General features: G+C 39.3%; 1 non-coding gene across 1 annotated transcript; it reads left to right on the top strand.

The window, feature by feature from the left end:
• The first annotated feature begins 10,237 nt into the window (after positions 1 to 10,237).
• On the top strand, positions 10,238 to 10,345 carry LOC112724212 (small nucleolar RNA R71). The gene has a single exon (XR_003163386.1). It is a non-coding gene; the product is annotated as a small nucleolar RNA R71 (small nucleolar RNA).
• Positions 10,346 to 12,730: the final 2,385 nt, after the last annotated feature.

The raw sequence follows: 12,730 nt of genomic DNA, 5'->3' as shown, positions 1-12,730 counted from the left end.
AGCTTTCTTCACCTATCATTAATCAACCAAACACATCAAAGCTACGCTTGAAATCATGAGATATTCATTCTTTCATAATATGTAACAATTATAGTATAAAACCTCATGAAATAGCATGAATTCATACATGGTTGATTAAATCAAAGGAAACATGAAAATCTACCTAATTGGCTTGCTTGTAGCTCAAGAAAGTGCATAATTCTAATGAAAACAAAAGAAAAAGACTAGTTAAAATAGGCTAAGATGACTTGTCATCAGTACTCTCAACATTATTGGAAAAGGTAAACCCCAGTTACGTTTGCGAAGGGCCAAGAAGCAACGTTAGTGGTCATGTTAGCGCCACTAACGTTGAAGTTAACGTGGACCATTTTTGGGTTAGGAACGTTAGTGAAAAAGGTGATTGTCAATAACGTTCTCGACCCTACAATTTCACTTAACGTTAACACCACTAACGCCCCAAGCTAAAGTCCATACCTACTGCACATTTTCTTTGCAAGTAAAGCTAAGCCCACTGAAGAAGATAACTGCTTCAACTCAGGATCCAAAGGCCCATATCCAAGACTTAAAGAAGCAACTAGAAGATCAGAAGAATAGTATAAATAGGGAGAACTTTGAACTAGAAGAGAGCTTTTGGCATTATTAGAATTACTCTCTGTATTTTTTACTTTCTCTGCAACTTCTAGTTTAACTTTTCAGAATGCATTCTCCATCTTTGTTTTCCATTCCCAGAGCTATGAACAACTAAACCCCTTTCATTGGGTTAGGGAGCTCTGTTGTAATTTGATGGATCAATAATAGTTTTCATTATTCTTCTTCTTTCTTTTCTCTTGATTTTACTAGAAAGTTTTCAGTCTTCATCCAATTGAGTAGCTATCTTGGAAAAGAAGCTATTCATACTTGGATCTCTTTGGAACCTTGGAAGAGGAATGAAGAGATCATACTAGAAATGCTTTCTCATGTTGGACCAAATTGGGGTTTGGATGGATATAGTGACATATAATTCTACCAACACTTTGATTTGGAAATACATGTGGTATAATCAGTGACCATACCTCATCTCTTCTCATGAGCAATTGGACCAAGGAATTGGCTATTGATCAAGATTTGAGAGATTGAATTACCAAGGAATTGGAATTCAATCACTTAAGATTGCCAAGGAGATCAATGAATGCATTGATTGAGGAAGAGATGAAAATAAACTTGATCCGGAGGATGGAACATCTCCTAAGCCTAATGAACTCCCCATTTCTGATCTTACCCATTCTCTTTAATTTCTGCCAATTACTTTTATGATCATCTTCCCCATTCCCATTTAAGATTCTGCAATTTATTTTCCGTCATCTATTTTCAGCTATTTATTTCCAGCATTTACATTTTCTGCTATTTACTTTCCCGCCATTTAATTTCCTGCAACTCTCAAACCAAATTCTGCTTAGCTCAACTAGAACATTCCTCCAATTAAAGTTGCTTGACCAATCAATCCCTGTGGGATTCGACCTCACTCTATTGTGAGTTTTTACTTGACGACAATTCGGTATACTTGCCGAGGGAGATTTGTTAAGAGACAAGTTTCCATGCATCACGAGCCTCCAAGGTAAGTGACTGGGCTGAGATGCTCTTGGGTTTTGACCGATGCGGCCCATAGATTCAGGTGCTGCCAGGTTGGCCTATAACTCCAAGGATGCTATCCCAGTCGAACTGATACATTTGGTGCTTAAGAGAGGCCTCTTGATATGCATCCAATCCCTCTGGGCTAGGTGGAAGATCCAGTGCTCGCTGTATGGCACTCTTGGAGACAGGGACTTGTTGCTGACGAACATAGACAATCTACAGAGTAGGCGAGTGGAAGTTGGAGTAGAATTCAACTAGCCATGATAAGTTGGCCTCCCGCGGCTGCGTCCTCAAAAATTCCCATTGTCTCCTCTCTATGCGGGGATCCACAAAATCAACAAAGTGTGTTGGAACAATGAGTCATTGTTGTAGTTCCTCTCGGCTAGGATGGGGAACATCTGTTCGCAGTACCCATGCCTAAGGAAGAACGAAAGAGGAAGATTGTTAAATAAATAGAACCAAAAACCGGAAGGAGAAAATTTCAAGTGATAATGAATGTCAAAGAAAAGATAATAGCTTAAATACATGGTACCTACAACATGTAGGTAAGACATCAATTAAGATCAAGTAGGCAATTCAGAATAATTAGATGCAAGAGGGTAAACACATGGAAGTAATAGGCATGAGAAGCATAACTCAAGCATCAATTAGTAAATGTGCCAAATTAAAGAGCACTTGTATGATGACAATTGTGAATGATAATCCCAAGTACATGTGGATTCCAAATGTTGTGAAAAAGAGGCATTCAAGTAAAAGAGTAAAAGAAAATAGGGTTCAAAATGCCATAAGAGCTTTTTCACAAACACTTGGTGTGCAAGTTAAAATAGGAATGAAAATAATGAATCCAAATGTATATGAGAGCCAAATTTAAATGTCAATTGTCAAATCACTCCTCATAAGATCCACAAGCTTAATTATAGGAAGGTATTATCCAAATAAAACTCCAACACCAACATAAATATGCATGGAAAAAGAATGCAAAATAAACCACAAATAACTAAGCTAATAAAAATTGAGAACAAAGATAAATTATTAATATGCAATAATGAAAGAAGAATGAAAAAGTAGATGGGAGAAAGAAAAGAACCTGAGGTAGAAGATGGAAAAGGGAGGAAGAAAGTAGTAGATGGTAAGGAGGAATAAGGAAAAAGAGGGAAGAAGAAAGAAAGAAGAAATAATTAGGAATGAAAAAGAAATAGGATTGGGGGAGGGGATAATTGAGATCCAACGGCGTACTGGTTGAATTGTGCGTCGCTTGCGACGTGTACACGTACGCGTGGGTCGCGCAAGTTTTAAATGACGCGTACACGTCTGGGACGCGTACGCCTGACAGTGGTTGTGCCAGTCAGGCGAAGGCAGTCCCGCGCACGCACAACTCTCGGGTTAAAACGCATGAAAGCCAAAAAGGCATACGACGCGTGCGAGTCAGATACGCGCACGCGTGGATAGCCACATAGTGAAAATGACGTGAACGCGTCAGAGACACGTACGCGTGGCTAATTTTGTGCCTCTAGCACAGTTCCAGCGTGTGGGCAGCACAACTCTTTGTTCAGCACACTATTTACGCCGATTTCCAGGGTCACGCATACGCGTGGGCTTGCTTGTGCACAAAGCACACTTCCGTCACCACTCCTGCGCAACTCTTGGGTCAATTCCTTGGTGTTGTGAAATCACGCTTGACGTGAATGCGTCAGGAACGCTCGCGCGTCGTACATCCTTTTTTTTTGGATTATGCAGAATGCAGATGATTATGCAGAAATTATGTAGAATACTGTGAAAAATAAAATAAAAGAAAACTAGGAATGAAAAGGGACGATCATACCATGGTGGGTTGTCTCCCACCCAACACTTTTCTTTTACGTCCTTAAGTTGGACAGTCCATGGTGCACGAAATTGTGATGTCCAGGCTCGAACAATCCCTGGCAACGTGAGCAACTTGGTACGCGTAATCTTGATTACACTTTAATTATGTAAAATTCGTGGCTCTTTCTTTCCCTGGCAATGGCGCCAAGAACATGGTGCCAATACCATGGTTCATAACTTCGATACAACTAACCAGCAAGTGCACTGGGTCGTCCAAGTAATACCTTACGTGAGTAAGGGTCGAATCCCACGGAGATTGTTGGTATGAAGCAAGCTATGGTCACCTTGCAAATCTCAGTTAGGCAGATATAAATTGATAATGGTGTTTTCGAATTTAATATAATAAAATAGGGATAGAAATACTTATGTAATTCATTGGTAGGAATTTCAGATAAGCGAATAGAGATGCTTTCGTTCCTCTGAACCTCTGCTTTCCTGCTATCTTCATCCAATCAGTCTTACTCCTTTCCATGGCTGGCTTTATGCAAGGGCATCACCGTTGTCAGTGGCTACATCCCCTCCTCTCAGTGAAAAATATGCTCACATGCTCTGTCACAGCACGGCTAATCGTCTGTCGGTTCTCGATCATGCTGGAATAGGATTCACCCTCCTTTTGCGTCTGTCACTAACGCCCAACAATCGCGAGTTTGAAGCTCGTCACAGTCATTAAATCATTGAATCCTACTCGGAATACCACAGACAAGGTTTAGACTTTCCGGATTCTCTTGAATGCCGCCATCATTCTAGTGTACGCCACGAAGATTCTGATTAAGAGATCTAAGAGATATTCATTCTAGCTTAATTCATGTAGAACGGAAGTGTTTATCAGGCACGTGTTCATAGGGGAGAATGGTGATGAGCGTCACACATAATCATCACCTTCATCACGTTCTTGGGTGCGAATGGATATCTTAAAAGTGAAATAAGATGAATTGAATAGAAAACAGTAGTACTTTGCATTAATCTTTGAGGAACAGCAGAGCTCCACACCTTAATCTATGGAGTGTAGAAACTCTACCGTATGAAAATACATAAGGGAAGGTCCAGGCATGGCCGAGATGGCCAGCCCCCAAAACGTGATCACAGGATCAAAATACAATCCAGGATCCAAAGATGGTCAAAAAAACCAGTAAAAGGTCCTATTTATAATAAACTAGCTACTAGGGTTTACATGAGTAAGTAATTGATGCATAAATCCACTTCCGGGGCCCACTTGGTGTGTGCTTGGGCTGAGCTTGAGTGTTGCACGTGTAGAGGTCCTTTCTGGAGTTGAACGCCAGCTTTTGTGCCAGTTTGGGCGTTCAACTCTGGTTTTGGCTCCTTTTCTGGCGCTAGACGCCAGATTTGGGCAGAAAGCTGGTGTTGAACGCCAGTTTACGTCATTTATTCTTAGCTAAAGTATGGACTATTATATATTTCTGGAAAGCCCTGGATGTCTACTTTCCAACACAATTGGAAGCGCGCCATTTCAAGTTCTGTAGCTCCAGAAAATCCATTTTTAGTGCAGGGAGGTCAGAATCCAACAGCATCAGCAGTCCTTCTTCAACCTCTGAATCTGATTTCTGCTCAAGTCCCTCAATTTCAGCCAGAAAATACCTGAAATCACAGAAAAACACACAAACTGATAGTAAAGTCCAAAAATGTGAATTTAACATAAAAACTAATGAAAACATCCCTAAAAGTAACTAGATCCTACTAAAAACATACTAAAAACAATGCCAAAAAGCGTATAAATTATCCGCTCATCACAACACCAAACTTAAATTGTTGCTTGTCCCCAAGCAATTGAAAATCAAATAGGATAAAAAGAAGAGAATATACTATAAATTCCAAACTATCAATGAAACATAGCTTCAATCAAATGAGCGGGACTTATAGCTTTTTGCCTCTTGAATAGTTTTGGCATCTCACTCTATCCATTGAGGTTCAGAATGATTCGCATCTATAGGAACTCAGATTTCAGATAGTTTTATTGATTCTCCTAGTACAGTATGATGATTCTTGAACACAGCTTCTTTATGAGTCTTGGCCGTGGCCCTAAGCACTTTGTTTTCCAGTATTACCACCGGATACATAAATGCCACAGACACATAATTGGGTGAACCTTTTCAGATTGTGACTCAACGTTGCTAAAGTCTCCAATTAGAGGTATCCAGGGTTCTTAAGCACACTCCTTTTTTTGCTTTGGACCTTGACTTTAACCGCTCAGTCTCAAGTTTTCACTTGACACCTACACGCCACAAGCACATGGTTAGGGACAGCTTGGTTTTGCCGCTTAGGGTTTAGGGTTCAGGATTTGATTCCTTTAGGCCAGGATTTGATTCCTTTAGGCCCTCCTATCCACTGATGCTCAAAGCCTTGGGATCCTTTTTATTTGCCCTTGCCTTTTGGTTTTAAGGGTTATTGGCTTTTTGCTCTTGCCTCTTGGTTTTAAGAGCTTCTGGCTTTTTCTGCTTGCTTTTTCTTTTTTTTTTTCGCCTATTTTTTTTCTGCAAGCTTTGTTCTTTGCTGCTTTTTCTTGCTTCAAGAATCATTTTTATGATTTTTCAGATTATCAAATAACATGTCTCCTAGTCATCATTCTTTCAAGAGCCAACATATTTAACATTCTTAAACAACAACTTCAAAAGATATATGCACTGTTCAAGCATACATTCAGAAAACAAGAAGCATTGTCACCACATCAATATAATTAAACTAAGTTCAAGGATAAATTCGAAACTCATGTACTTCTTGTTCTTTTGATTTAAAATATTTTTCATTTAAGAGAGGTGATGGATTCATAGGACATTCATAACTTTAAGACATAGTTACTACTACTAATGATCATGTAATGAAGACACAAACATAGATAAGCACATAATATAGAAAACGAAAAATAGAGAAAGCAAGAACAAGGAATGAATCCACCTTAGTGATGGTGGCGTTTCCTTCTTGAGGAACCAATGATGTCCTTGAGCTCTTCTATGTCTCTTCCTTGTCTTTGTTGCTCCTCCCTCATTGCTTTTTGATCTTCTCTTATTTCATGAAGCATGATGGAGTGCTCTTGATGTTCCACCCTTAGTTGTCCCATATTGGAACTCAATTCTCCTAGGGAGGTGTTAATTTGCTCCCAATAGTTTTGTGGAGGAAAGTGCATTTGAGGCATCTCCGGAATCTCATGGTAATGAGCTTCTTGCGCCTCTTGAGCTCTATGACTGGGCTCTCTTGCTTGCTCCATCTTTTTCTTAGTGATGGGCTTGTCCTCTTTAATGAGGATATCTCCCTCTATGTCAATCCCAGCTGAATTGCATAGGTGGCAAATGAGGTGAGGAAAGGCTAACCTTGCCATAGTAGAGGACTTGTCAGCCACCTTGTAGAGTTCTTGAGGTATAATCTCATGAACTTCCACCTCTTCTCCAATCATGATGCTATGGATCATGATGGCCCGGTCTATAGTAACTTCAGACCGGTTGCTAGTGGGAATGATTGAGCATTGAATGAACTCCAACCATCCTCTAGCTACAGGCTTGAGGTCCAGTCTTCTTAGTTGAACCGGCTTGCCTTTGGAGTCAATCTTCCATTGAGCTCCTTCTACACATATGTCCATAAGGACTTGGTCCAACCTTTGATCAAAGTTGACTCTCCTTGTGTAGAGGCGTGCGTTCTCTTCCATGTTTGGCAAGTTGAACGCCAACCTCACATTTTCCGGACTAAAATCCAAGTATTTCCCCCGAACCATTATAACATAGTTCTTTGGATCCGGGTTCTTACTTTGATCATGGTTCTTGGTGATCCATGCATTAGCATAGAACTCTTGAACCATTAGGATGCCGACTTGTTGGATGGGATTTGTTAGAACTTCCCAACCTCTTCTTTGAATTTCATGTCGGATCTCCGGATACTCATTTCTTTTGAGTTTTAAAGGGACCTCGGGGATCACCTTCTTCTTGGCCACAACATCATAGAAGTGGTCTTGATGGGCTTTGGAGATGAACCTTTCCATCTCCCATGACTCGGAGGTGGAAGCTTTTGTCTTCCCATTCCCCTTTCTAGAGGATTCTCCGGTCTTAGGTGCCATCAATGGTAATGGAAAAACAAAAAGCTTATGCTTTTACCACACCAAACTTAGAATTTTGCTCGCCCTCGAGCAATAAACAAAAGAATAGAAGAAGAAGAAGAAGAAATATGGAGAGGGAGAGGGAGATGTGGTTTCGGCCAAGAGGCGTGTAGAGGGGTGTGTTGTGTGAGTTTGATGAAGAATGGAGGGCTTTATATAGGGAAGGGAGGGGGGAAAGGTTTCGGCCATATGGTGGGTTTGGGTGGAAAATTGGTTTTGAATTTTGAAGGTAGGTAGAGTTTATGAGGTAGGTTTATGGGGAAGAGTGGATGGATGTGAGTGGTGAAGAGGTGATGGGGAAGAGAGTTTGAGGTGATTGGTGAAGGGTTTTTGGGGAAGAGTGTTTATGGGGTTGTGTGAAAGAGAGTGGTGAGAAGAAGTGAGTGGAGGTAGGTGGGGATCCTGTGGGGTCCACAGGTCCTGAGTGGATCCTGTGGGGTTCACAGATCCTGAGTGGATCCTGTGGGGTCCACAGATCCTGAGTGGATCCTGTGGGGTCCACAGATCCTGAGTGGATCCTGTGGGGTCCACAGATCCTGAGGTGTTCAAGGATTTACATCCCTGCACCCATTAGGCATGTAAAATGCCTTTGCACACAACTCTGGGCGTTCAGCGCCAGGTTGGTGGCCATTTTGGGTGTTCAACACCCATTTGTGTGCCATTTCTGGCATTGAACGCCAGAACCATTCCTGTTCTGGCGTTCAGCGCCCAGAAGCTGCCCATTTTGAGCATTCAGCGCCAGAACCATGCTCTGTTCTGGCGCTGAACGCCAGACAGATGCTCCTCCAGGGTGTGATTTTTCTTCTGCTGTTTTTGTTTCCGTTTTCAATTTTTATATTTATTTTGTGACTCCACATGATCATGAACCTATAAAGACATATAATTAAGAAAAATATAGTTAGATAAATAAAAATTGGGTTGCCTCCCAGCAAGCGCTTCTTTAATGTCAATAGCTTGACAGTGGGCTCTCATGGAGCCTCACAGATGTGCAGAGCTTTGTTGAGACTCTTCAACACCAAACTTAGAGTTTGGATAAGGGAGTTCAACACCAAACTTAGAGTTTGGTTGTGGCCTCCCAACACCAAACTTAGAGTTTGACTGTGGGGGCTCTGGTTGACTCTGCTTTGAGAGAAGCTTTTTCTGCTTCCTCTCCATGGTTGCAGAGGGAGATCCTTGAGTTTTAAACACAAGGGAGTTCTCATTCCATTGAAGGACTATTTCACCTCTGTCAACATCAATCACAGCTCTTGCTGTGGCCAGGAAAGGTCTTCTTAGGATGATGGATTCATTCTCTTCCTTTCCAGTATCCAGGATTATGAAATCAGCAGGGATGTAAAGGCCTTCAACCTTTACTAACACGTCCTCTACTTGTCCATAAGCCTGTTTTCTTGAACTGTCTGCCATCTCTAATGAGATTTTAGCAGCTTGCATCCCATAGATTCCCAGTTTCTTTATTACAGAGAGGGGAATGAGGTTTATTCCTGAACCAAGGTCACACAGAGCCTTAAAGATCATGGTGCCTATGGTACAGGGTATTATGAACTTTTCAGGATCCTGTCTCTTCTGAGGCAATGTCAGTTGATCCAGATCACTTAGTTCATTGGTGAACAAGGGAGGTTCAACTTCCCAAGTATCAATGCCAAATAATTTGGCATTCAGCTTCATGATTGCACCAAGAAACTTGGCAGTTTGCTCTTCAGTGACATCCTCATTCTCTTCAGAAGAGGAATACTCATCAGAGCTCATGAAGGGCATAAGGAGGTTCAATGGAATCTCTATGGTCTCTAGATGAGTCTCAGATTCCTTTGGTTCCTCAGAGGGAAGCTCCTTATTGGTCACTGGACATCCCAGGAGGTCTTCCTCCTTGGGATTCACGTCCTCCACTCCCCTTGTAGGTTCGGCCATGGTGCTTATGTCAATGGCCTTGCACTCTCCTTTTGGGTTCTCTTCTGTATTGCTTGGGAGAGTACTGGGAGGGATTTCAGTGATCCTTTTACTCAGCTGGCCCACTTGTGCTTCCAAATTTCTAATGGAAGATCTTGTTTCATTCATAAAACTCACAGTGGCCTTGGACAGATCAGAGACTAGATTTGCTAAATTGGAAGCATTTTGTTCAGAGTTCTCTGTCTGTTGCTGAGTGGATGATGGAAAAGGTTTATTATTGTTAAACCTATTTCTTCCACCATTATTAAAGCCTTGTTGAGGCTTTTGATCCTTCCATGAGAAATTTGGATGATTTCTTCATGATGAGTTATAGGTGTTTCCATAAGGTTCACCTAAATAATTTACCTCTGCTATTGCAGGGTTTTCAGGATCATAAGCTTCTTCTTCAGAAGATGCCTCTTGAGTACTGTTGGATGCAGCTTGCATTCCATGCAGACTCTGAGAGATCATATTGACTTGCTGAGTCAATATTTTGTTCTGAGCCAATATGGCACTCAGAGTATCCACTTCAAGAACTCCCTTCTTCATAGGCGTCCCATTATTCACAGGATTCCTTTCAGAAGTGTACATGAACTGGTTATTAGCAACCATGTCAATGAGTTCTTGAGCTTCTGCAGGCGTTTTCTTTAGGTGAATGGATCCACCTGCAGAAGTGTCCAGTGACATCTTTGATAGCTCAGATAAACCATCATAGAATATATCCAGGATGGTCCATTCTGAAAGCATGTCAGAAGGACACTTTTTGGTCATCTGTTTGTATCTTTCCCAAGCTTCATAGAGGGATTCACCTTCTTTCTGTCTGAAGGTTTAAACATCAGCTCTAAGCTTGCTCAGCTTTTGAGGAGGAAAGTACTTGGCTTAGAAAGCCGTGACCAGCTTATCCCAAGAGTTCAGGCTGTCTTTGGGTTGAGAATCCAACCATAATCTAGCTCTGTCTCTTACAGCAAAAGGGAAAAGCATGAGCCTGTAGACTTCAGGATCTACTCCATTAGTCTTAACAGTATCACATATCTGCAAGAATTCAGTTAAGAACTGAAAAGGATCTTCAGATGGAAGTCTATGAAACTTGCAGTTCTGCTGCATTAGAGAAACTAATTGAGATTTCAGCTCAAAGTTGTTTGCTCCAATGGCAGGAATGGAGATGCTTCTTCCATGTAAATTGGAATTAGGTGCAGTAAAGTCACCAAGCATCTTCCTTACATTATTATTATTTTTGGCTGCCATCTCCTCTTCCTGTTCGAAAATTTCTGAAAGGTTATTTCTGGATTGTTGTAATTTAGCTTCTCTTAATTTTCTCTTCAGAGTCCTTTCAGGTTCTGGATCTGCTTCAACAAGAATATTCTTGTCCTTGCTCCTGCTCATATGACAAAGAAGAAGGCACAGAAAAAAAATAATAATAATAGAGATCCTTTATACCACAGTATAGGGATCCCTTTGTGAGTGGAAGAAAAGAGGGAGACAAAGAGTGTGATGTAAAGAAAGAAACACAACTGTGAGGATGGCAGAGATGTGAGATGAGATGTTAGTGGATGAATAAATAAATAGAATAAGATGAGAGAGAAGGAATTTTCGAAAATAATTTTTGAAAAAGAGTTAGTGATTTTCGAAAATGATTTTTGAAAAGTGTTAGTATTTTTCGAAAATTTTTAAAATCAAAAATAAAAAATAAGAATAATTAGTTAATTAAAAAGAAATTTTTGAAAAAGAGGGAAGATATTTTCGAAAATTAGAGAGAGAGAGTTAGTTAGGTAGTTTTGAAAAAGTTAAGAAACAAACAAAAAGTTAGTTAGTTAGTTGAAACAAATTTTGAAAAGATAAGAAGTTAGGAAGTTAGAAAAGATATTTTGAAATCAAATTTTTGAAAAAGATAAGATAAGAAGATATTTTAGAAATTAGTTTTGAAAAAGATTTGATTTTTAAAATCTCAATTAATGACTTGATTCATAAGAAATCACAAGATATGATTCTAGAACTTAAAGTTTGAATCTTTCTTAACAAGCAAGTAACAAACTTCAAATTTTTGAATCAAAACATTAATTGATTATGTTATTTTCGAAAATTTGATATAAAAATAAGAAAAAGATTTTTGAAAATTATTTTTGGAATTTTCGAAAATAACCAAGAATTTTGAAAAAGATTTGATTTTTGAAAGAGATTTTGAAAAAGATAAGATTTTCAAATTGAAAATTTGATTTGACTCATAAGAAACAACTTGATTTTAAAAATTTTTGAAAAAGTCAATCCAAATTTTCGAATTTGATGAGAGAAAAAGGGAAAGATATTTTTTTGATTTTTTTTTTGAATTTTTATGATGAGAGAGAAACACTAAAAAGATGCAATGCATGAAATTTTTAGATCAAAACATGTGATGCATGCAAGAATGCTATGAATGTCAAGATGAACACCAAGAACACTATGAAGATCATGATGAACATCAAGAACACATTTTTGAAAAATTTTTAATGCAAAGAAAACATGCAAGACACCAAACTTAGAATTCTTTAATGCTTGGACACTAAGAATTCAAGAATGCATATGAAAAACAAGAAAAGACACAAAACAAAAAATCATCAAGATCAAACAAGAAGACTTACCAAGAACAACTTGAAGATCATGAAGAACACCATGAATGCATGAGAATTTTCGAAAAATGCAAGATGCACATGCAATTGACACCAAACTTATAACATAACACATGACTCAAACACAAAAATATTTGTGATTTTTATGATTTTCTAATTTTTTTGGTATTTTTTTCGAGAATTATTTGAAAAAGAAAAATAAGGATTCCAAAATTTTTAATATGAATTCCAGGAATCTTGCCATGTTAGTCTAAAGCTTAAGTCCAGGAATTAGACATGGCTCACTAGCCAACCAAGCTTTCAATGAAAGCTCCGGTCCAAAACACTAGACATGGCCAATGGCCAGCCAAGCTTCAGCATTTAACACCAGAGTATATTGCTCTTGATAACAATTTGCAAGCCTCAGTCCAAATAAATTTAGACATGGCTTTACAGCCAGCCAGGCTTCACATGCTTCATGAAACACTAGAATTCATTCTTAAAAATTTTGAATAAATTTTTTTTTCGAAAACAGGTGAGAAAATTTTGAAATAATTTTTTTGAAAAATTTTTGAAAAGAAAACAAAAAGAAAATTACCTAATCTGAGCAACAAGATGAGCCGTCAGTTGTCCAAACTCGAACAATCCCCGG

Source organism: Arachis hypogaea, chromosome 11 (assembly GCF_003086295.3).
Source record: "Arachis hypogaea cultivar Tifrunner chromosome 11, arahy.Tifrunner.gnm2.J5K5, whole genome shotgun sequence".
Taxonomy (NCBI): Eukaryota; Viridiplantae; Streptophyta; class Magnoliopsida; order Fabales; family Fabaceae; genus Arachis; species Arachis hypogaea.
This window is presented reverse-complemented; position numbering and strand designations above follow the sequence as displayed.